Source organism: Anolis carolinensis, chromosome 3 (genome assembly GCF_035594765.1).
Source record: "Anolis carolinensis isolate JA03-04 chromosome 3, rAnoCar3.1.pri, whole genome shotgun sequence".
NCBI lineage: Eukaryota > Metazoa > Chordata > Lepidosauria > Squamata > Dactyloidae > Anolis > Anolis carolinensis.
In genome coordinates, this window is record NC_085843.1 from 137,697,943 (window position 1) to 137,724,871 (window position 26,929).

Genomic DNA, 26,929 nt, shown 5'->3' on the forward strand with positions numbered 1-26,929 from the left:
TTCTGCAGTATCTTGGGAAATGCAAAAAAGATGACAGTGTAATAAGTCTCCTACTTCTTTAGTTTAAAATTATCTTATTCTTCCTCCATAAAGTTTAAACCAAATTTAAACTAAATAAATCCAGATAAAGAACAGAATGATTAGTCACCTATATTACTTCAAATCATTTTTTTTTAAAAAAAAGGTTACCTGTTTTCAAGGACATAACATTTATCCATTACAAAATCCTAGAGTGTAATGGAACTCTAGAGCCATCTGGTATAACTACTGGTAATGTTATTATTCTGTTCTGGGCAGGTATTTGCCATCAAGTAAATACTCCAAAAGTTGGTTTTAGAGCAGGTTTCCAACTGAGTTTGTCAGTGTTTTTTTAGACCAAAGGATGAAATGCAGCTCTACATACATTAACTAAATTGAGAAATTATAAGATAATCATCTTAAATATCTAAAGGGCTATGGGAGGCAATGGAGAAAATTTGTTCTCTGCTCTTCCAGATGACCTGAAATAATGAATTCAAATAGGAAGTGGAGGATTCCAACAAAATGTTAGAAAGAGTGTCTATTGGTAAAACTGTTTGAGGGTGGAAAAGATGAATTCCTACAGTGATGGACTGTCCTTCACTTATGACTTTTAAATAGAGGTTAAATATCCAATTTCAAAGATGCTTTAGCTGTTCATTCCTGCATTGCAGGCACGCCCGGACTACAAGCACTATCTCAACCAAATTTTGATAGTTTACTCACACGATCATAACCTACCTTTCTGCCAATTTATATTGCAATAGCAGCAATAGTCGACATAGTGGAAGCGACCAAGTTTGATATTTCAGATGTTTAATCAACATTTTGAACATGAAGATGACATAATCCACTGAAACCAACATTAGAATCAGACTCCTCGGGTTAAATTCCATAAGAAAAACTTTAAGTTTAAATACATTTTATGTTTCCAGGTATATAACAATTATGATAATTTGTGCTTGCTTTGAAGTTTTATACTTTAATTTCTCCTAAACTATCAAGTATTTTTGAATAATTATTTACCAAATGAAAGATATTTTATGTAGTTTTAGAAATAATATGTGTGGTCATAGATCTTGGTTTTTAGATATTCCAATTTAAAGTGAAAATATATGTATAAGAATCTGTGAAAGAATTTCAGATCCTTGACACAGCAAGATCAGTGATGGAGAAGTTAGGATTCCTCACATCAGTTCAAGGCAGGCTTGTAAAAGCAACATCCAGTGAACGTCCCAACACCAATGGAATATTATAGGCTAAATGTGTACATCCCATTTGTGGACTTTTTCTGCAGTCAGCTTCAAGAAAGGTTTACAAAGCACAGGGAAGTAGTTCAGGAACTGCAAATGTTCCTTCCTATTCATTGTGACCATTTAAAATCCAACAGAATTTTACAATGAATGTTTACTGACACACTGATGGAAAAGTTTGACTTTTGGTGTAGAAAATGGAAAAGATTACACTTGCAGAAAAACCATCAAATGCACTGGAAGCATATCTTGTCTGTGACAGACAGGTTTTTTTCTGAATGTATAGAAACTTCTTCAGATTTCTGCAACATTGACAGTGTCAACAGCTACAAATGAAAGGTTGTTTTCAACTTTTAAACCTTTGAAAACATACAAAAGAAGCACAATGGAGCAAGAAAGACTGACTGGACTTGCACTCTTGAGTATCCGCTGAAGTTTATCGATGGAGCCTGATTTCTGTCAGAGTATATTGATACAGTTTTCAAGTGTTTCTAACAGGTATTGTGGTATTTTTTTTTGTAACCACTAAATTACAATTAAGAGTCATTTTCAGGGTTGTTTTAGACTTGAAACTTGGTACCTAAAATAGAAATTTGATTTAATTAAATCTCTATAAAAAATATAAGTCCCCTTCAACTCCATGGCTGTGAAATCTTTTTGGGGAAGCAAACTCCTTTATAGGCATGGCTTTCCTAAGTGTTTTCAAAAATATATCTGAAAGACATCCTGGTATAAAAAGACACTTTCCAATTTTCTTGTTAAATCACCATGCCAGATTTACACAGTGTTGTGGTACATGTACGTGTCCATGCAATACTGTTATCAATTTGTATCCACCACATAGAATCATAGAATCATAGAATTGGAAGAGACTTCATGGTCCATCCAGTCCAATCCCCTGCCAAGATGCAGGAAATCACATTCAAAGCACCCCCAACAGATGGGCATCCAGCTTCTGCTTAAAAGCTTCCAAAGAAGGAGCCTCTACACTCCGGGGTAGAGAGTTCCACTGCCAAACAGCTCTCACGGTGAGGAAGTTCTTCCTAATATCCAGGTGGAATCTCCTTTTTTGTAGTTTAGGGTAGAGTACGGAAGACTGTTCTTTAAATAGCTCCACTGCATGAAAAGATTTTGCAAGGAGGTAAATAAAGGCGGGGGAGAAAGATGGCATGTTTTCCAAACTACTTATGGCCACCAGGAATAAGTAAAGTAAATTGCCTTCAGGCTCTCACTGCTCCAGCTGAAGGGTAAAAAAGGGGGTATAACTTTAAGGTTACTTTTCACCAAAATTGCCAAAAATTATTATCTTAGCCTACAGTTCCTCAAATCTGATTACAGGTCATGTCTCAAAAAGCCATTTTCTCCAAGTTCTCATTTTCCCAGGTAGGAAAACAATTTTGTCATGCGTAAGGGGGAAGCAGGAGAATATGTGTGGGTTGAGGGGGGGGGAGCTTAATGAAATAATTGTAATAAGTACCATATCCAAATTCCATTCACTCAGTGTTAAGGTTAGATCATCATATTTTTCCACACTGGGATAATGCCATATTATAATATCAAGTTGTTTTATATACATTGTGGAAGGAGGAAGGAGTTGTTCACAGTATCATTTTGGCACATATGGACAATGCAGTACCATGACTCTGCCTGATGAAATCCAATGACTTCTTTGATGAGATTCTTAAAGCTCTCACTCTGTAGATTTCATTTCCCAGTTCATTTCCCAGAACTACAGCAGTCAGTTCTAAGTCAAAAACAAACCAAAAAAAAATATCCAAAATCCCATATGACAGACAGAGGGCATTTAAACTGGGAACAAACTGCTGTAAATATGGATTTTATCACATGAAGTTGACAAACCAACATTGAAGCAGGATTATCACCTTTTTATATTTCTCATTGCACAATACCTCACCACAACAAATCACTCTTCTGCAATTGATGGAAAAACCCATCAATAGCCTCAGATTGTGCCATGTTCCCATCACTTGCTGATTTCATTTCTGTGACAGCACTGAAGTTAGGGGGTGGGATTCTCCTCCTCTTTCGCTGTCTTTCCCCACTCTCCTAAGTAGTAATTCATTGATTTGAAGTTGTCATTTTTATACTAACCTTAATTGGAATCTGAGATTGCTTACAAAAATATTATTTAAAAATATTACAGCACAGTGAAACTGAATAAGATGGAGTAACTAAGCTAAGCAGAAGTGCAACTGTAGTACCATCAATCAGCACATTGGTGCAGTTGCTTCAATGCCAAGAAGTGTGATAGTGAGGATGCTCACCCCGACATGTTGCCACTATCTGTGATTGTGCAACTGCTTCTTTGTACAATAAAGTCATGTATAAATGTAGATAATACTCCAAGACTTGAATGATTGCAGATCACTCAGCTGCTCATGAATGTGGAAGATTTAACAAAGCAGCTGCATATCTTTCACCTGCCCAATTTGGCAGGAACAATCCCAGTTAATAATCTGTCATCCCACATTTTCAGATGTCTTTAAAGTATCCCAGTTTCATCTCTCCACCTCCCACATTCTTCCTTTGTCTTTGGCGTACTTCAATTGCTGTAAATGGATTTCAAAGTGGAAAAGTAGTTTCCACTCCATTAATAAAGTGGGTGGAGAGGAGGTGACAAAATGTTTGGCCTTCTCTGTAGGCTCAGGTGAAAGAAAACTGCTTCAGGCTGTTCTTAATAAATGTTGCCATCATAGCAATGCTGATATAGCTTGGCAAGATATGCTGTGATTTTCATTTATTGGAGGGTACGCAACTGCAGAAGGAAATATGTCCTCTTCCCTCAGCCACCAAACCCTCTTTCCTGTTATTCTTCTGGCTTCATAAAACTGCTCCCCCCCACCTCAGTATGCTAAATTTTCAAGAATACATAAAAGCAAACAGCACTAGTCATTGCATTGAGATAATGAAATTATACTCTGGCTACAATCCTAAACATAATTAAGTCAAAAAGACTTTGTTCCAAAGCAATTCTGTTAAGATTCGACTATGTCTTTTTTTGTCTGTGCCTGCAAAGACACAAGACTACATCCATCACAAAACTGTTAAATCTATTGGGATCACCTTTGGAAAGTTGTTTTGAAGGCAACATTCCATTTTAATTATGTGAAAATTGTAATTTTTTCCATGTAATTTGTGTTTCCAAAAATGTCTACTTTAATTATTGCCAACAGCTTGGCACTATCAGTGAAGCCATACAAACACTCGCTTTGGAATAGTTCACCCTTCTCCTCTTAAGTCTGCCTAAAGTTTAAGTTTGGGTACACTGAAATGTATGTAAAAATGCAAGCTAACCTCCCCTTCTCAATATAGTTCAGAGGACACAACCAGAACTTTCCTATTTAAAACAAACCAACCATTGCTCATGGACCTTTACTAATTCATTTTCATATATTTTCCAGCTAAAAACATTTGGCCCCTTATCATTCCTGTAGCCAGTTAGGGATCCTTGAGTAAATGTGGTGGTAGGATAGTTCTGGATGTAGCATCGCCACTAAAAGAAAATGCACAAACATAACCTTAAGTGAAACTACAGTGTGTCATGGATCAGTCCAGCATATGAGATCACTGATTTCTCTCAGGATACTTTACCCAACATTGTCATAGCTACCTGATACCACTTCAACTGTCATGGATCCATCCTATGGGATTCTGAGATTTGTAGTTTAGTAATTTTGCTAGAAAGCTCTGATAAACTCCTCAGAACCACAATATTATTAGAACTTTCTCATGAGCAATTCTGAGCACTCATCCTAAATACCTGTCATGGGGAAGTCTAAGGGCACTTCCTCATAGCCCAAATATTTGTGCCAAAGTGGGTTTTAAAAACCCACTGTGGCATGAATTGTTGTCCCCACTCTACCCAAAAAACGCAGGCTTTCCTGGGGAGGATGGCTACATGCCATCTCGATACCAATTGGGATGGTATGCAGCCACCCCGAAGCCCCTCAAAATAACACCTAAAATAAAGTTAAACTTTATTTAACTACAATTATGTTCCTCCTCACACCAGGAGGGCACGAGGAAATGATGTGTTGGGGGGGGGGGGGGGAGCAAGGAGGAAAATCCCTCCCACCCATCTCCTGCCATGTCATTTCCTGACAGCAGGAGGATATGAGGAGGAATGTAATGGAGGCCACGTAAGTTTAATTTTATTTTTAGGGTTTATTTGGGGGCTTGGGAAAGGGGGCGGGCACCATCCTGAACCTTTGGGCTCCAGGCAAATTGGGGCTCATCCCCGGGTAGTCTCAGGACTAAGCGGAAGTAAGTCTCCACAGATCCAGTACCCGATTAGACCCAGGCCTTTCGGGAAGGCCCGGATTTAATGGGGTATTTAATTAATTCAGGATAACTGAGTTTATTCCAAATTAATTCATTTTTACTGAAGGTATCATTTGGATGCCTTTTGTAAAAACCCAGTCAGATTCTGTGTTTTGAGCCGGTCTGGGTCCTTAGACCTCTTCTATACTGCCATATATTCCAGGATTTGATCCCAGATTATCATCTCATCCCAGATTATACGACAGTGGAGACTCATATAATCCAGTTCAAAGCAGATAACCTAGGATGAAATGGTGGAATATAATATTATTTGAAGGGGTCTAAGGTCCCTTCCATATTGCCTCTGTATCCCACGATCTGATCCAAGATTATCTTCTTATTCCAGCTTATCTGGCAGTGGAGACTCAGTTTAAAGCAGATAATCTGAGATCATATCCTTGGATAAAGGGCAGTGTAGAAGGGACCAAAGTAACCCTCCTAGTCTGGATCTACGCTGCCATATAATCCAAATAAAGCAGATAATCTGGAGTTTATATGGCAGTGTAGATGGGGTCCAAACTACAAATCCTATAATTCCATAGCATGATGCTATGACTGCCACAATGGTATCAAATTTACATAACTGTATAATGTCAATACACTTTCAATTTACATCGATAATTCTTTTCTTCTTCTTTTGGCACCCTTCCCCAAATTACTGAAGAACACATTGATTGATTGATTGATTGATTGACTGATTCCTCACTCACTCCTCCTAGGTTGGAACAGAAGATAGCAGTATTTTTGTGCTTCTCAAACTCTTTTTTTCCATGCAAGAAAATAAACCCTTTTCAGTTCAGCTTTAATCTTTGAATATTAAACAGATATACTTCTGAGTTTAGGAGCTGGAATTTAGCCTCGTAGAATATTTAGTTTGGGGCTTTTTCATGTCTCCTAGCTGCCATAGCCTAATCTTAATCTTACTGCCTATTTCATTAAAACCAAAATATCCTCTCTTTTTTCCTAGGGCTTTGAAAGGTCTTTGATATATGGTTCATGAATTCTTGTTTTGTTTTGAATTCCACTACCTTGTTCCAGTGACTAACATTAATTTATCAGCACGCCAACAGGGCAGCACTTACAATCTTCAGATGATGAATTTAAAAAATGAACATCACTTTCTGTAGAAAATCTTTCATCTTCTTTTGCTCTGTCAAGGATTACCAATTTATCATGGACATTTCAAGCCACTTTGGTGAGAAGTCAGAGCCTGCTGAGATTACTGATCTCATTAATGTCTCTTTTCTATTTATATCTCTTTTAAAAAAGGGGAAAGGGAAAAGTATGCTCCTCATGACTCATGAGCTCTGTCATTGTTTCTCTTGTTATATATGATACCACTGTGTATAGGCAACTTTGAAAAAGTTGAGAATAACTGTAAAATAATTGTGTGCTAACAACAAGTTGTAAGGACCAATTAATTTAGAAAGTGACAAAAAAAACATCTGTTTTCCATTAACACATAATGATGAATCCAATAGCTCACAACTGCAATTAAAGTAGGGAGTTGTCCTATATGACTTTTGGGTCTCTTCCAATCCTCCAATTATTTTATTCCAAAAGAAATGTTAAATATATAATGGCTGGGTGCACAAACATGGGACTTTATCACAAAGAGGTGGCAAGCTGGCACAGTAGCAGAAGTCATCTTTGCTGACGGTCCTCATCACGTGAGATTGTGTGATACCTGTTACTGGTATGCCATTTCCCCATAATGAAGCTGTCAGGGGCTATTAAAGGGCAAAGCCCATGAATAGCTCCTGATCATGCCACAGTCCAGGGACTTACCTCTGTGAGATAAAAGCCTGAGATCCTTCAGCTTCTATGGTGGCATCCATTGCTCTCCCCTGAGGAATTGTTTGTTTAAAAAATCTTCCCTACAGTAATGCTTGTAGTGAAAATAAAATAAAAGAAATACAAAGGCAGAAAGCAGCACAGTGGGATGATGGAATTATTCTGATCACCGAGATGTGGAGCTTTTGCACAGCCAAGATGCCGCAAATGCATGATGTCAGCAGCTGTCTAATATTGTCATCACTGGCCACCACTATCAAAAGAATTAGGCTCAATACCACTGGATAGTCAGGAATCCCTCCTGCATCCACAGCAGTTGAGGGGTGTGGCAATCTAAACCATTCTGGATCAATACCAGGATAGCTGGTCAGTGTAGAACCACCTTTGCACTCACCTTCCCAGTAGGCGGAAGCAAAAGCAACTGCCGCACCCTCTCCTAGCACGTGTGTTTGCTTCATTAATAGCTTTTGCTATCTTGACCATATTTTGATGTTGTTTTCGTACACATGTCCTGGTTTTTCACATTTGAAAAGTTTAGGGATGTGCGGAAAAAGGACCAAACTTGACAAGATTAAAAATGTTGTTGACCACTACCTTACTGAGTATACAGCAGAGATGGTGGCATTCCATTTTTCAGCTGAATCTCTTAACTACTGTACTCCACTTGCAGAATGAAAAGAGCCTTTTGCTTCTCATGTGAATCATTCACACAAGTTTATCAACTTAACAAGAGAGAACGAAAGCTCCTTTTCTCCCTTCTGCACACTCTTACCTTGCCAATAATCATCCATTTGAAAAGATTTAGTTGGAGACACACAGCTATTCTCTCTGCTCTTAATGTCAGTCCATGTCAGTCCTCCAGATGTTTTCTAGGAGCATTATTTCAACATAATTTCTATTACGCAAAATGTGTTTTGCATGTTTCCCCATCAAAGAGAGTGGGAGACTCTCAACAATAGTGCCTCCAAGTTTTCAATTTGCATTTTCATTGCACCTAGGAAAGCTGCTCTATGAGAGAACATTGACTTTTGCAGATAAAAATAAACCGAAAGAGCTTTAATGCTCTGGCACCATGCCAACATTTCATCATTTCATTCTCCGAGACGCTTATGGGCTATAACTCAAATTTAATGATCTGATTCATTGGAATGATAAAGACCCTAGCATTGGGTTAGGTCCCCCCCTATTTTTTGTCAAAAGAAAATGTATTTGCTTCTACTGAAGTAGCCTCACCTACCAAGCTGCTAGTCCCTGACAGATTGCAGTCACCAAAGAAAGTGTCTGAGGCACCTGAAGAGTTAGCACATTTGTGAAGATATGCACTTGAGAGTCAGCATGGTGTAGTGGTTTCAGTGCTGGATTGAAAGCCTACTCAGTCATAGAAACCCACTGGATGACTTTGGGCAAGTCACCTTCTGTCAGCATCAGCAGATACCAAAGGCAAATCTCCTCTGAGTAAATATTGCCAAGAAATCCCGTATATTTGTGCCTTAGGGTAACCATAATTTGAAAACAAATTGAAGGCAAATAGGAACAAACATTTTAATTACTATCAAGCCTAGTCTCTAACAGAAAATAGTTGAGAGACCTTTTATTTAGTAGGAGACATTAACATTGCCACCATATTGGTGCCACTGAGCATAGAATTATGTGGAATTTTGGGGTTTGTAGTTTGTTGAGGCACTATAGCTCTCTGACTGAGAATTCTATACTTACCTCTCTCATCTGCAGATCCCAGGATCCCATAGGATGGAGCCAGAGCAGTTACAGTGGAATCATTGTGCTATAATTGTGCAGTGAGGGAGGGCTCCAGATGCTATTGAGCTGCAACTGTGGGCATTCCATGTCATTGACATTGCTAAATGAAGCTGAAAGGGGTAGATTTTCAGCAGCATCTGGAGGACTTTGCTTTGCCCATTGCAGTCAATTTCCCACTTTTAGATGTGCACTTGAGCATCATGGTCTAGAGCAGTGGTTCTCAACCTGTAGGTCCCCAGGTGTTTTGGCCTACAACTCCCAGCCAGTTTACCAACTGTTAGGATTTCTGGGAGTAGAAGGCCAAAACATCTGGGGACCCACAGGTTGAGAACCACTGGTCTAGAGCTTCACTATGAAGAGGCATATTTGTAACTTGCTTGCTCACTTCCTTCCCCCCTTAAACTGTTATCTGCAGAATTCTCCATTGAGGTCGACCACTGATTAAATTGATCTTAACCCTTCAAATAAAAATAAGATGTAGGGCTTCCCAAATATGTCAAGTTGAAGGACAGCCAGATTTTTTATGGAGCACCATGTCTTTATCAAGTTATGTCACCTGCATAGTCCTTTAACTGCACATTTATGGAGCAACCACATCTGGACTTCATCATATTGATTGCCCCCTCCCTCTGTCTTGTTCTGTTCTGCTGGCAATTAACCGCAATACTGATGACACACATGGCGCCTCACAGTGACCCATGCACCCTCCACCATCACATGGGGGCATTGAGGCAAGGCACATTGGCTCTCTGTCCCTTCCCCCACCAGGCACGAAAAACTGTGGGAATGTGCATTGCCACATTGCTGTTTCCCCCATCAGATGGGGGGTAAGGCTGAAAACAGTGGGTAGCCCTATTGGAGCCACCCCAAACTCAATTCACTTACCATGGTTGGCGAAGAAATGTCTTGCAATGCTTTCTCACCACTTCACCTATCAATTGAGTGGGACCATGGCTTGCATCATGTAATGGCACTTGGCAGGATCCGTGGCCGAAGAGGAGTAAGGGGCCAATCAACCCTTGTGTAATGAGGTGTTAACGACTTAGACGAAGGGTTAGAAGGCACGATCATCAAGTTTGCAGATGACACCAAACTGGGAGGGATAGCCAACACTCCAGAAGAAAGGAGCAGAATTCAAAACGATCTTGACAGACTAGAGAGATGGGCCGAAACTAACAAAATGAAGTTCAACAGGGATAAATGCAAGATATTTCATTTCGGCAGAAAAAATGGAATGCAAAGATACAGAATGGGGGACACCTGGCTAGACAGCAGTACATGTGAAAAAGATCTTGGAGTCCTTGTGGACAACAAATTAAACATGAGCCAGCAATGTGATGCGGCTGCTAAGAAAGCCAATGGGATTTTGGCTTGCATCAATAGGGGTATAGCATCTAGATCCAGGGAAGTCATGCTACCCCTCTATTCTGCCTTGGTCAGACCACACCTGGAATACTGTGTCCAATTCTGGGCACCACAGTTGAAGGGAGATGTTGACAAGCTGGAATGTGTCCAGAGGAGGGCAACTAAAATGATCAAAGGTCTGGAGAACAAGCCCTATGAGGAGAGGCTTAAAGAACTGGGCATGTTTAGCCTGCAGAAGAGAAGGCTAAGAGGAGACATGATAGCCATGTACAAATACGTGAGGGGAAGTCATAGGGAGGAGGGAGCAAGCTTGTTTTCTGCTGCCCTGCAGACTAGGACACGGAACAATGGCTTCAAACTACAGGAAGGGAAATTCCACCTGAACATCAGGAAGAACTTCCTCACTGTGAGAGCTGTTCGGCAGTGGAATTCTCTCCCTCGGACTGTGGTAGAGGCTCCTTCTTTGGAGGCTTTTAAGCAGAGGCTGGATGGCCTTCTGTCGGGGGTGCTTTGAATGCGATTTCCTGCTTCTTGGCAGGGGGTTGGAATGGATGGCCCATGAGGTCTCTTCCAACTCTACTATTCTATGATTCTATGAGGTAGGAGCCCCCAGATGGCATAGTGGACTAAGTGACTTGAAGGTTGGGTTGCTGACCTGAAAGCTGCCAGGTCCGAATCCCACCTGGGGAGAGTGTGGATGAGCTCCCTCTATCAGCTCCAGCTCCATGCGGGGACATGAGAGAAGCCTCCCACAAGGATGGTAAAAACATCAAAACATCCGGGCATCCCCTGGGCAACGTCCTTGCAGACGGCCAATTATCTCACTCCAGAAGCAACTCCGGTTGCTCCTGACACGAAAAAAAAAAAAAATTCTATGAGGTGGTAGTCTCACTCTTTAGCTTCCCAAGTCTAAGGGAGAGAGACATTGTATATACAGCAGTACACACAATGGGTCCCACCTTTAATCATTTAGTCTACAGAAGAAAATTCAACCCTCTCTTCCTCACACTACTATCTATTGCATTTTGAATTGCTATTTTGATGAGCATGCTAGGTAACATAAAGTGTGGAGGAAATTCCCAAGCAGAGAAAGTGTGTTCTTCTCTGTTCTTCCTCATTAAACTGATGCAAGATCCTGGTGATTTTTTCCAGTCTGACTCCTCTCCCTTCATTATTCTCATACAGGAGAATGTGTTTCTGTGAAATCAGTCTGTTCATCATGTTTGCCTGTTACATTTTTCTTCCATGTTTATTTATTCTTTGGGAAAGAGTGGTTTGAAAGATGTTGATAGATTTCTTTAGAGAGAATCAGCCATTCAAGGAAGAATGCTTGATGAACTAGGTATCTGTTTAAGATTCAAAAGTCAACTTCATTTTTATTGTTCAAATATTGACTCTATCCAGAGGAATTCTAATCAGCAGGTTCCATGCAAAGAAAAGGTATTGATTAGAGACATGCATTAAAAATCAAACGTCTTACATATGTTTATTACATTGCTCAACAAATTGTTGAACTATGACTCTGGGGATCAGGGTTTGAATCTCTGCTTGGTCATGAAAATCAAATGAGTTACCCTGAATAATTCAGTCACTCTTAGCTCTAGAAAACTCAATGACATTCATCAAAGTGATGCTGTAAGTTGGAAATTACTTGAAGGCAAACAGCAATAAAAATGACAACAGAAGGCGTTTGTGAGATCTTCTAGATGTTGTCCTGCAAGTCTCATGTGACTTAGCCAGTAGAGACAATAATGAAGGATTGTGTAACAACTTTGGGAGGGCTACATATTTTTAAGCCCTGCATATACAATTTGCAGGCAAAATGAGTATACCTGCATGATTATGCGGGATTTCAAACTGGAAAAAGATATCAGGACTAACCCACTATAAGGAAAATAACATTCATAGCTATTTTATTCTTTTCTGTTATGATATCCTTGATGACTTATGGATTAACCTACATTACAGCATTTTTCAAATAGCTGGGGAGTGCATTCACTCCACTGAGGCAGTCCACATCTCCTGTTATGGTTGAGCCTTATGGCTCCAATACTGGGAGACGTGGTCGTAAGACTCCTCGAGAGTCAGACTCTATTGAGGAGCGAGAGGGGAAACGGCTGCGGGACATATTTGCAGAATCAACTGACGAAGACTCCTTTGAGGGTTTTACTGAGAGAATGGAGGAAGAGGTGGTTAGCTCAGAGGAGGATGACATGGAATGGACTCGTGTGAGGGAGGATTTGGGTGTTCCTGGTAATGATAGCATGGGAAGCGACTGGCGGGTTGCAGGATCGGACCCGTGGACGAGTTGGAGGGATGGGACGGGATCCACAGCTGGGGATGCTGTGGGGCATAGTCAAAGATGTTTTAGCTCTGATGAGGATGATGATGATGAGGCACCTGGAATTAGGGTAACACCTGATAGCGATGAGGAGTTGTAACTGGCATAAAATGGGGTCTTGAATCCAGGGCTAATTGCGTTGGGCAAGGTAATCTGGACGAACACTTGGGCTCTTGTTGGGAATTTCCTGAAGACGGGTGTGTTTCGTTTGCTGACTACGTAAGTTACCAAGGACACTGGGCATAGACGGCGGGAGGAACTGTGTGGGCTTTTGTTGTGCAACCTGTGTTTAATCTTATTAGCTTGGACCTCCGTCGTCTTCTTGACGGACATTATTTACCTACTCGGAATTGACGCTGGACTGGCTGACTGACTGACTGACTGACTGACTGACTGGCTGACTACGACCTTGGACTACCCTCTCTTTGGCTATCGGAGGATTTCGTGGAACCTAAGACGCCTGCACCTGGCCTTCGACCTCGGACCGGATTGGGACCCCGCTGACCGCTGCAACCCTGATTGATGTGTTTGGACCCGGAGTTCGCCCGCTGCACGGAGGAGTAACAACTTAGTTGCTCAACCACAGCTGTTGAGTAGCAGAGAGGAATCTGCTGCCAGTATTTATGTTCTATTGAATCTTTATTTACCAGCTTTTGTTTGTTTAAAGTCCCAGGCTGAAGTAAGCATTTTTGGTTTAACCCGGATTAAACTCCTGTTTAATCCGGTTTAGCTTTTGAACCGTTTTTGAGTGACTTTTCATATTGAAGGCGAGTGTTTGCCTAGCTCTTTGTTTTTTACGAGCATTTTTGGTTCTGTATCTTTAATAAACTGTGTTGAATCTTATCTGGTGGCGTTCTGTCCTTGACATCTCCTCTCCTCTCCTCTGAGTCACCACTGCTGCTCCTAGCCTGCATGGAGCACCATTGCAGTTGCCTTGTGATATCAGAAAAAGGCGCCATGTGACTAGCAAAAGGGAGGAGGGCAATCTCCCCCATTTTTCCTGGTTTCACAGGTGCTCCAATCTGACATTGGCATAGATGCTCATATGATTTGAAAGAAGGAGGGGAGATTTCTTGGTTGCATGGGGAAATATTAGAATCATAGAATAATATAGTTGGACGAACTGCATGGGACATCTAGTCCAACCCCCTACCATGCAGGAAAAGCACAAAGCACCCCTAACAGATGGCCATCCAGCCTCTGTTTAATTTCCTACAAGGAAGATGGTACCGAAGTCTAATCTGAACAGGCTAAATTGGACCTGATTCCCCCACCCTCCCAAGAGGCTTGCCTTGAACACTGATCAGCTCTAAGTAAGGTCTTGATTTTGGAGTGCTGGGCTGAATTAGAAAGGCTCAGGAGTGGAGAGACTATGGACGTTATCACACAGTCATATACCTTATTTCTCACACCCTTTGCCTACTGGTGCCAATGGCTTCTATCACATGATAAATGGTGCATTTCATAGGTAACCCATATACCAAGGATCTGCTGTGAGTACCTTTTGTAAAATGGTAAAATATCAACTACATTCATCCTTTATTTCTCTTCATGCATCATAGGTCATCCTCTATGGCAGTGACTGCATGTTTTGAGGGCAGTCTTTTCATCCCACATAGTTGCATAAGATCCACCAATTTTTTTAAAAGAAGGCAGTGATGTTGAATATGGCTTCTAAAGCTTTTTTAAACTCACAATATCCCTTTTTACCCAAGAAAATGTTAAGGGATGGCAGCGAGACCGTGAGCATGTGCAGAAGAGGGGCATGGGGAGAGAAGGGAAGGCAGTGTGGGGAACAGAAGGGAAGGTGAGGAGACAGGCATGCGGGAGAGGAGGCATGGGGACAGTTGTGCCTACCCCATTTGGACTCCCGACCCAGAAGCTGGGATGTAGAGAAACATTAGATGGATGAAGAGGAATCTTCCTTCTGTTTTGTGATAAATCAAAGGTGTATTATTTTATTAGATACAGAAAGAAGAGAACCAAATATGATCAAGTATGCATTCAGTCCTCATCTAGCTTTCTTAAACCACAAGTTACCCACCTAAAAGACATTTTCTGAGGTGTGTGCGATAAGGTCTTTTTTGTTGTTATTGTTTTACTAAAATAGGGTCATCAGTATCTGGGATCTCTTTCCTGTTTTAGAAGCAGCAGCCTTGCTTGCCATCATTTTATCAAATCACTCTGAATATAGGACTGCACAATAGATTCTTAAACTTTGAGAACTTTTGGGCTACAGGGACAGGATTTGAAGGATGACAATGAGGTAAATTCAGGAGAAATAGCAACCTGCCCTGTGGTAAGAATTTACTCCCTGCTATAGTTACTAGGTTTCAGGGGCATTCTTACAGACAGCAGACACACAGTCTAGTTTAAAGATGCTTGTAAGACCTTGTAAATTATTGCGGAAAAGATAGTCACCTAATATACTCCCTTTAAATGGGCCTATGGTGCACTGAACATTTCAAGATAAATAAATGGTTGGGGGAGGAAGCTTTAAAATGAAATTCACCCATGCACACTTTCGTGGATAAATCAGCCTAGTGTCAATACTGGGTACGTTGAGCAAAGAAATATTAGCCTTGTGCGGACAAGAAATCCAGGCTCTAACTTCAAGAGTTGGCTAACAAACAAGGTAGTTTCCTGCAAGAAAAAAGGTAAGCGAGGATGTGCTGTATTTAATTAGCTAAATAATGTTCTCATTGACAATGCAAAGAAACGAAGTGATAAATAAGGTGTCTTATTACTAAGCCAGGATAATTATAGTTATTTTATGAAATGTTAATTAAATTTTGTAGCTGCTGAGGTGTTGGCTTAGAACACTGAGTTACTCAAGAGCCATTTCAAAGAAATAAAAATCAAAAGAGGAATTGTTTGTTTATTTATCTTGATAGGTAAAATCCTGAAAACGGCAGCTTTTTTATCGTGTCAGAAGCAAATTGAGAACATACTGCAAGTTGCTTCTGGTGTGAGTGAATGGCCGTCTAGAGCAGGAGTCCCCAGACTACGGCCCGCGGGCCAGATGCGGCCCACCGGGGCCATTTATCCGGCCCCCGCGGCGGTGGCTCCTTCCTCCTCCGTCAAGGAAGGTGCATGTGGTGTGAAGGAGAAGGAGGAAAAGGCGATGCCTTTCTCATCTCCCTCGCCCCACGGCACCTTTCCCCAAGCCGCCAAGGAAGGGCCGTACAGGGCGAGTAAAAGGCATGTGGCTTTGCTCTCTCGCCCCGCTTTCCCCCGCCGCCACCGAGAAAGGGTCGCACGAGGCGAGGAAAAGGTCTGTGCCTTTCCTCCCTCACCCCGCGGGTAGCTTTCCTGCCGCCATCGCTGAGGGAGGCAGTGGGAAAGATGCATGCGGGGTGAGGGAGGAAAGAAAGGTGCACAACGTTTTCTCATCCTGTGCGGACCTTTCCCGCTGCTGCCACTGAGGAAGAGCCACACGGGGCGAGGGAAAGGCGTGCGCCTTTCTTCCCTCGCCCCACAGCAGCTTTCCTACCGCCGCCGCTGAGGGAGGCAGTGAGAAAGTGAGGTGAGGGAGGAAAGAAAGGTGCACGGCTTTTCCTCGTCCTGCGCACACCTTTCCCGCTGCTGCTGCCGAGGAAGGGCTGCATGGGGCGAGGGAAAGGCGTGCGCCTTTCCTCCCTTGCCTCGCAGACAGCTTTCCCGCCGCTGCTACCAAGGAAGGCAGCAGGAAAGGTGCGCGCAGAGTGAGAGAAAGGCTCACGCCTTTTCCTTGTCCCACATGCACCTTTCCCGCTGCCACCGCCGAGGAAGGGCTGTACGGGGCAAGGAAAAGGCATGCACTTTTCCTTCCTCGCCCCCCGCCGGCAGCTTTCCTGTCGCCGCCGCCGAGAAAGGCCAGCATGGGGCGAGGGAGGAGGGAAAGGTTCATGCCTTTCCTGCCTCTTCGCTCGCCTCACACGCTCCTTTTCTGCCTCCTCCCTCACCTGGTGTGTGCCTTCCTCAGCGATGGAGGAGGCAAAACAACAATGGAAGCATGCCTGTGGCAAAAGGTAGAGGCCTCCCGTTTTATCTTCCCATGCAGACTCCCTTCTTTGCAGCCCTGTCGTGGATTCATTTTTCTTGAAGGCTAGCAATTTCTTCCAACCCTGATTATTACAATATTATTGGTGTTGGTGTTGGTGTTGGTCAGGGGTGCTTTATGTTTTGGTTCACAAAGGGAGAATGGGGTTGGACTATATGGCCCAAGGGGTCTTTTCCAGCCATGTTTATTATGGTGGTGGTATTATTATTATTATTATTATTATTATTATTATTATTATTATTATTGGGTGGCTATCTGTCAGGGGTGCTTTGATTATGGTGTGGTGCACAAAAGCAGAAGGGGGTTGGAGTAGATGTCCCAAGGGGTCTCTTCCAACCTTCTTTATTATTTTGATGATGATTAACATTGAGGTTGTATTTGTTCCCTTTTTGTTTTTGTTTTTTTGGGGTTTTTTTACTTCAAAATAAGATATGTGCAGTGTGCATAAGAATTTGTTCTTAGGTTTTTTTAAAAACTATAATCCGGCCCTCCAATGGTCTGAAGGACCGTGAACTGGCCCCCTGTTTAAAAAGTTTGGGGACCCCTGGTCTAGAGAGACGTTGCCCAAGGGATACCCAGATGTGTTGGCTGGAAGGCTTCTCTCATGTCCCTGAAAATTAGAGTTGACAGACGGGAGCTCACCAGTCTCTCAGATTTGAACCGGCAACTTTTAGGTCAGCAACCCAACCTTCAGGTCAGCAGTTCAGCTGGTACAAGGGTTTAACCCATTGCACCACCGCAGCTCAAGAGGAGGGAACTTTGCTGAAATGGATGGGAGAAGTGCTTGCTATGTACCACAGACTTGTACCACTGAGATTTTTTTTTTAAGTAACATACAATTACTGGCATTTGTATCCTATATTTTACCCGGTATGGAGATTAAGGTAATTAAAATGATTAAAACTAATAACATTTATATCCTACATACATTCAAATTATTTCGTAGTGAGTAAGGATTTAAATCCGGATCTCTCCAGTCCTAGCACAATAGTCCAACAACTATGCCATATTGACTATCACCAGAGTCTAGTCCATGTTCGGAATTTGCAATACAATTAGTTTCCATAACTGCACACACAAACATGTGAATCACCTTCACACAGCAGAAATTATGCTTAAAATAGTGTAGGCATAATTGAAAGCTGTTGCAACCTGTTGCCTTCAGCAATGTAACCAGTTTAGGAAATCATTGGTTATTTTAGTTGTTATTAAATAAATATGATGACTTCTGTTTTCTGAAACTCTGTGGAATATGGTGGTGGAGGAGAGGAATTTCTTAATAAATCAGTAGAGACTTTTTTCCCAAAGGAAGATGAGCCCAGGTGGGTGGGTGAGTGAGACAGAAATATGAAAAATCTGTTTCAACTAGGCAGAAGCAGACTGACACTGAGCTGATTTGACAGCTCCCCATGTTTAGCCGTTGCATATGTTTTCTGTCTCAGTGATTTATTTCCTGTTGCAAATTATACAGGCCAGTGACTTCTTTCCAAAAGACAAACCCAACCCAAAAAAAGGCAGAGTTACCAAATTTCTGCACTATTTCATCTTTCATGGTGGTGTTTCTCCAATAATAACTCAATTTCTCGCCTTTTCCCTTTAGAATAAGTATTCCCCTAAGTGCATATTATTATTACTGGATATGCTTTTTGGTACATACTGGAAAAAATGGAAAAGACTTTGTGTATACTACATCCTCTCTGGGCTATGAATAGTAAGCATTGAAAAGTATGTAAAGGTGCAAAGAAACATATCATTTCAGTTCCTGTTAATGGTCAACTCCAGGCTAGATTTTATCCTATGACCTTAGGAAAAATGTAGCCAAGGTGCAGGGAAAAAAATCCAATATTTTATTCAATGTTATGAATTTCTGATACACTTTAGCAAGGGAAGTGATCAAAGAAAGCAGTGGATGAAATTGGTAAAAAAAAAAAAAAAGAGCATCTAAGAAGTAAAACAAATGCTCAAGAATTTTACTTATGCCCCTAGCAAAGGATGTTAAACATGCATTGGCAACTGGAATAAAATGTATTTTGGACACCTGAGAATCTATAATAGAGGATATGAAGCATACTGCTAATGAGACTAAAGGTCTATCTTTCATGCCTTCTTATTCTCATAGCACATATCCAGATGTATGTGGGATATCCAGAAGCAAAATATAAGCCCTGAAAACACTTTCCCATGCCAATAACCAGTAAATATTTATTGCTTTATCTTTCATAAATCCCTCCTTTCAAACACCATTGATATTGGTTCTCATCTCAATAGCACATAAATAAATTCCATCATTTACTTATGGGCTCTCTGCTATCAATCAATCACATTTTATTGATTAGCCCATCGGCCGTATCAAAACATTTAGCACATAGACATACATGGCTCTCTGCTATCAATTGTTTATCCTTTATCTTGTTTGATGAGCCTAAATTCTAGTATGGGGGAGAGCTTTCTAGTCACCTTCTCCATAACATCCAGAATTGTATAATCCTTAATTATGTCTTCAATTACTTACTTTAAAAACTAAGGTGAAGGCTGTACCATCTCTGATGATGGCCACAGTTTGCTCCCAAGGTTTACTATTGTCCACTGTTGTGATGGAGTCTTCAAGTAGAGATTCTACTAGTTGTATTAGAAGAGGCAGGAAAACTGCTCTTGAGCAAGACTCTGTTGAGGTTCCCGGGATAAGAATCTGGGAAATACTTATGGAGCCCTCTGATGATGATACATTTGAGGGTTTTGAAGGGGATTGTGAGACTGGGAGTCAGGAGGATGGGATGTCAGATTCTGGGAGAGAGGTGATGGATTGGACTAAAGTTCAGGAGATCTGGGAGATTCTTGAGGAGCCCACAAGCAGTGGTACATTTGAGGGATGGCACGGAGAAGATACAGATGGATCCTGGGGAGTTATGAGTTTGGATAGAAGGTGGTCTGGCTGGAGAGATCATAGAAGGGCTGCAGCTGGAGATGGGGCATTGGGTGACTCCAGCTCTGATGAGGATTTGCAGCAACCAGCTGTGGATGGGGCATTGGCTGGCTCAAGTTCAGAGGAGGATTTGTAGATAAAAGTAAGTTTGTTGCTAATGTAACTTTGCAATCGGCAAGGTGTTTTGTTGGGCGCTTTTCGGGATCTCTGTTTCAGAAGACGTGTTTGGAAGACTGCTTTGGGACGTAAGTGTTAACCTGGGTTTTTAGTGGCAACGGGGGCTGGCATTGTGTGGGTTTGCACTGGATTGTCTTGTGTTGGTTTTATGCATTAGCTGCCAGCTTGCCTCAATCGCTTTGGCTCTTTGTGTTTACCTTGGACTGAAATTTGGTGACTGTGACTTCTTCATGACAACCTGGACTGGAATTCAGTGACTGTGACTTTTCCCTGATGACTTGGACTGGAACTTGACGCCTGTGACTTCTCCCTAACGACGCGGACCGGACGTGGCAGTTGTGACTTCTCCTTTACAACGTGGTTTTACTTTAGCAACATTTTGGGGGCATTGTGTGGCTGTTGGTCACTGTGGGTTACTGCTGGTAGCTTTCATGTGTTTGTTTAGCTCCAACCAGGAAGTGGAGCGAGTTTCCAGCCTTTTCAACTAAGTTTGTTTTAATCTGGATTATTTCCCAGGATAATCCAGATTATATCCCAAGCTTGGGTCTTTTGAGTTCTTTTTGGACATTGTTACCTCACACTGAAGAGAAAGTGTTTTGAGCCTCCTTTTGGTTGTTTCTTAGGCTCTTTTGTGTTGTTTTTGCAATAAACTGAGTTGCTTATATTGGCTGGTGTCTGACTCGTATCATCCACCAAGCTTCCTTTCTCTTCATATCCTGTTCGCATAACTAGATTTTGACCCAAGACTTACCTATACTGAAGATATGTGTGTGTGTTGAATCCTTTTTTTAGTCCTGATTACAGAGTATATCACAGGGTTTAAACAAGTGCTTTTTTTTTTCTACAGTTGAGCCAATGGGTCTATTATGGTTGGGAATTTCTAATAACATTCAAGCGTGATATTTATTTATTTTATTTATTTATTTTTAAAAATCCCAATCCCATTAAAATTTGCTAGTTAACATTTCTTTGCTTCTCTAAAATGTGCCCATAAACCATCAAACAGAGAAACTTTGTAGGTTCATTTAATAAAAGTTTTGAAAAGCATAAGGAAGCCATATACAAGCACAGGATTTATTAACCTATTGGGTTATTTGGTGAATGATGAAGCCTTACAAATTGCATTCATCAGGGGTACCTCATTAAATTTTAACTAACAAAAATATATCCATAAAACATTAGTGAGGATATCTCAGCTTGCAAATGTTTCTTCATAAATGATCATTTTGTGGTAAATAAAAATCTTATAGCAACAAAGGCTCTATGGACTACATAACCTAGGCTGTATATTTTGGCCTGAAGCCCAACCTTATTCATTCAGAACCAGATTCTTTACTACGACAACTAATATAGTTAATTTTCTAGACGGAATGTCTGAACTATATGAGTTATACTACTATTGGTGTTCTAGCAATAAAATTTGAAAACTGGAAAATCAAACCTTGTGTCAAAATTGCGCCTGATGATTTGGAAGGCAGTGGAAATGAAGAATCAAAAAAATGTGGAGGAAGCAAACATAGCATATACTCATGCCTTGATGTTAAACAAGGTTTTGGAGGACAAAAAACAGGTTTGAAAAGCAAGAATTTTTTTTTAGTTTCAGCCACTCATAGGTATATTGTTTTGTGCACACCGTTTTTCTTAGAAATGTTCTGTAAGCCTTGTGAATGTGCCAATATGGGGTGAAGTTCAAAAACAAATATTTAGAAGTTCAAAAACACTCTTTTACCAAGATTGTTGTGCCCAGATTAAAAAAAAAAAAACCATCCCTAGTGGAAAGCTATGGAATGTTGCCAGGTTGCTTTATCTAGTATTGGCCAAGGGATTCTTGTAATTCCCTATTCTGTCTATGGGCAGAAGAATCTAGAATTTATGGGAATGTTGAAAATTCCGGTTCTCATATAATTGAATGAGTTGAAAGCATTCCTTTCCTTTCCTTACTTCCCTATCATAATTCAAGCTAGGTTTGGGCTGGGAACCACTACAATGTACTTGTAATATTGGAAAACAATATACAGATTGAGTCTCCCTTATCCAAAATGATTGAAGCCAGAAGTGTTTTGAATTTTATTTTGGATTTTTTTATTTTGGGATATTTGCATAGACATCATGATATATCTTGGAAATGAGACCCAAGTCTAAACATGGGATTCATCTATATTTCATATACACTTTATGCATATTGTCTGAATATTATTTTCTATATAGTATTTTTCATAATGTTGTGCATGAAATACATTTTGTGTACATTGAACCATCAGAAAGCAAAGATGTTGTTCTTTCAGCCACACATATGGACAGTTTTGGATTTTGGAGTATTTTTGATTTCATAATTCAAGATAAGTGATGTGCAGCCTGTATTATAAGGCCAGGTGGTACCTTCAAATGAGTTTTAAAAATCTGGGTGACAATATTGATCTGTCAATAAATGCTGCTCTAGCTTAATCTCTGGTGTCAAGAGTTCTCTGTCCTGTGTTAATTCAAATTAAGCTTAGTTCTCACTATGAGCAGATGAGGCAGCAAACTTGACTGATTAATTCTGTATTCTAGGATCAGCTCCATTATCATCATTATCATCATCCCATGTCACTACAAAAGTAATGGCAGGATGAATGCTTCTTTCCTAGCCTTCTCCTTCATATGCGCCTTTTTCTATTTTTGTTGAATTTTTGTTTTGTTTTACATCAGTGCACACTCCTCTGAAATATGAAATAATCTAGTGAAGAACCGGTTTTTTGTATTCATCTTCAGTCTGCAGCACTCAAAATGCCATGGTTATCTCATACAGGCTTTACAGTGTGCATTCAATAGCACAAAGAGTTATATATGCTAGTGATGTTACTCCAAATATGGCCAGCTCTAAGAAAGGTTCTAGATGTCAGGGCTTGGACATTCTTCTCTTCCTGACCTGAAAGAATCACAGGGCAAGAGCATTGACTCATTTTTTCCCCTTATTATGGCAGTTCAACTTCCTGTTTTATGATTGTGGTGGTGAACATTATCATAATTTAAATAGCCTACTCTGAGGAAGTGTGGTTGTTGCTTAATATATAATTTTTGATGAGAACACAAGTGGCTGTCCCTTGTAGCAATATCTGTCACCCCTCTTGTGACATTGCAAAAGGTTGCCTCAGGTCTCAAGCTCTAGGCTGAATCTCAGGACCTGATCAGGCAACCATAGTTCCAATAGTCTATCATCTTTCCATCCACCATAACAGCCACTTTCCATTTTAACTTCAGTTAATTACAGGTCATATGAAAGAAGTGGATTAAAAAAAGAAGAAGCTTATGTTCTATAACAAAGAAAACCAGAGGAATTGTTGTTACTTATGAAATCTTAAGTACCATGACATTAAATCCATAGACATTCATATCAACAGTGCTCTATAAACAATGCTACTTCATTCACCAGCAAAATCTCTACTCCGCCTTACTCCCCCTCCACCTGAATCTGGCAGTGTACTAGATATTTCTGAAGCTCCAGCATGGAATCTCTGACAGATCAAGAAGTCTGCCTTCCCCAAATTTCATACTATGTGAGAAAACACATTTAGAAATGTACAGTAGAGTCTCACTTATCCAACACTCGCTTATCCAACGTTCTGGATTATCCAACGCATTTTTGTAGTCAATGTTTTCAAAACATCATGATATTTTGGTGCTAAATTCGTAAATACAGCAATTACTACATAGCATTACTGCGTATTGAACTACTTTTCCTGTCAAATTTGTTGTATAACATGATGTTTTGGTGCTGAATTTGTAAAATCATAACCTAATTTGATGTTTAATAGGCTTCTCCTTAATCTCTCCTTATTATCCAACATATTCGTTTATCCAACATTCTGCCGGCCCGTTTATGTTGGATAAGTGAGACTCTACTGTACCTTTAAATACAGTTAGGAGGATTATGGCAGTAATAGCGCAATATAGATTTCCAAATGGACACATACAAAGCAGACATGCACAGGAAATATATGCATGTGTCCATTTCTCAGAAGGATGTAGTTCCAGTACAGTGATGGATAGAGATATGAATCCAACAGAAAAAGTAAAATTCATCAATAAACCTTCTCATCACAAGAAAGTAAGGTCTCATAAAACCTTTCTGAAAATAAATAAAAATTGCAACCTTTTAGTTGGGTTACTTAACTTTTCTGGTGCTTGTCACAGGAGGAAAATGTCATGCCATCTATCATCTCTCCATTCCTACCTTGGTAGAGGACGTGCTGCTGAGTAAACTCATCATGATTTTTTTCAGTCAGTTTTTAACAGAATTACTTTGATAGGCACCAAATGGAGGTGTTGATTTTAGTTTTGCCAGGAAATGCAGTCAGAACACGTAGCGCTGGGCAGTAGAAGGTCAGATCGCATGTGGCTATCTGTAGCATTTCAATTTCCTTCATTCTGTTTCAATTTAAATCGCCTGCTTAATTTGAGCCTCCTCATTATTTCAGGGTTGATTGTGTTCTGTGTTGCTGCTGTTGGGGTATTTTACTGATAATAAGGACATATTTCAGGTAAATTTAGAGTAAGGAGCAATACAATAAATCATTAGTTACATTATTATAGCCCAACACTGAATTAACTAGATCTTGGAGAGGGTGTTATTTTTTAACAATAACAGTTTTCCCAGACCTTCTCCAAAGTAAGATTTATTGTCAAGATAGTAGGACAGCCGCTTTATGAGACTAGAATTTCAACTAGAAATGAAGTGCACTCAGAGAGCACCTACCATAATGAAAACATTTCTTACAGTTTTCCTATGAGAATGCTTTTTATGTTTCATGGTGGTGGCTCTGATCAGTCTGGCCACAAGTATGGGACCTGCATATTTCTTTTCTTCTACTACAAATATCTCCATGGGGGCATTATAATTCAGGAAAGTGACACAGGGCGAAAGGCTTAACCTTCTTGCACTACAATAGCACTGGATACTGTGATAGAGACACATTGTGCAGTGTATACTGCACAAAACAAAATGAGGATACAACTGAGCCTACAGCATTGTTAACAGCATAGTAGTATTCTTCCTGCAATGTCCCTATATTTGAACCACTGTATACTTAAAATTATTTTTCTTTAAAAAAAGTAAAGAAAAAGGAAGGAAGAAAAATATGTCCTAACAAATCTGGTGGTGAGAGTAATTCACTGGGACAAAAATACCCCATGACCTCTTTTGATGACAGTGATGTAGACTGACTGCCATTCGATTGCCCCACTGATTGAAATTGAAACCATGAACTGGTCAGATGGTATATACTGTATTTTATTTTATATTCCCTGATTTGATTTTACTTTTATTATAGATTGGGTTTTTTTCTTATTCGATAAACAACAGAAATATTTAATCCTAATGCAAGAGGGTTAAGCTCTCTTCCTCACCATGATTCTGCATTTAACTTTTTTTAAAAAAAACTCCTTGTCTCCTGTGTCTTAGAAAAACAATATCTTTCTACAAATTTTGTGTACTCAAGTAGTTTGTGGTCTTTTATTTCATCAACAAGTCATGGATGAAGTAAGGCCTTCACCACTTGGTACTGCAACATGAAATGGTGGTATGACTTCATGAGTGACCATTTCATCACAGTTTAGTCATGTCCTTATTACATCATATCAAGCATTGCTTTTGAATAGTTGGAAGGAGTCTGCACATCCCACCTTGAATGCTCAGCTGATGAAAACTTAAATGATTTAGTACTAAGGTGTAAATCAAACTGTTAATTCCTGAATGTAAAATTAGTTACCAGTGCAGACACAATGGGACAGCGTTGCTTTTTCTGAGAAGTCCATCATATTGCACACCTTTCCAACTGTTTTGCTTATATCAGTAGCTACAGGAATATGATGAGTATCAGTATGGTGCACCAGCTGAAATTGTATCTTGTCAGTGACATCAATAAAAGACTTGGGAATTAGCTTCTAAAATTTACCAAATGAGTGAGAACCACAACAGTAACTCAGGCCCCTTCTACACTGTCGTTATAGCCCAGAATCCAACCACAGATTATCATCTTATCCCAGATTATAAGGCAGTATATACTCATATAATCCAGTTCAAAGCAGATAACCTGGAATCAAATCCTGGGATATAGGGCAGTAAAAAAGGGGTCTTATGTGGCCACAGCAGTTTACTTACTGCCTGAGACAATCTCACAACAGTATTTTGTGGAGTGCTAGTACCTGCACAAATGTGTAGTTCAAGTGTTTTCATCTTTTTCTTCTTTCTCTCTAAACTTTTGTTGTCTTGTCTTTGTTCTTAATATCATGGCAGATACTGACAACAAGAATTAGTTCCACCTGACTATCATTTATACTAGACAAATAAAGTGCAGTGCACTGGTACATTTCCTTAGATGTATCTATGTGACATCACCTTTTTTTCATTTCAAGCTGTCATTTTTATTGATCCTATCTTCATTGTCTCTCATAAAAAAGAGACAGTTCAGTATATGCAGTTATTGTTTTGTTGGTCCCAGAGAATAAGACATACAAAATGGTGATGCCTTAGCTCAGCAAATAAGTTGTAACAGGAGGTTCTATTTTGATAAGGGGAGATAAGTTCTTCCCACAATCTCAAACAAACCAAAACACAAAGGGCTTTTCAACAGCATCTTAACAGGTGTGAACAGCAACCAACATTTCTTCTGTCTTGGCTTCTATGTAAGAGTCAGCAGCTGGCTTGCATATAAACATTACTTGTTAGGCCTGCTTAAAGTACCAATTGGCGAAGAAACAAACCCATTAAAAGAAAAAGAAAACAAAGAAAGAATATTTACATATGCAATAACAGCAGCAAGACTAGTAATAGCTAGAAACTGGAAAGGACTATCCAAACCCAATAAATCCATGTGGTTAGAAAAGTTATTAGACATTAAACATATGGATAAACTTACTTACTGGATTAAAAAGAACAA

General features: G+C 40.2%; 1 protein-coding gene and 1 long non-coding RNA gene across 4 annotated transcripts in view; both read left to right on the forward strand.

Annotated features, from left to right (window-relative positions):
- gpc6 (glypican 6) overlaps positions 1-26,929 on the forward strand; it is a 954,464-nt gene that overhangs the window by 640,724 nt on the left and 286,811 nt on the right. The gene's annotated exons all lie outside the window — the stretch shown is intronic.
- Positions 5,486-13,713, forward strand: LOC134298016 (uncharacterized). Its single transcript, XR_010004986.1, has 2 exons — positions 5,486-13,089; positions 13,173-13,713. It is a non-coding gene; the product is annotated as an uncharacterized LOC134298016 (long non-coding RNA).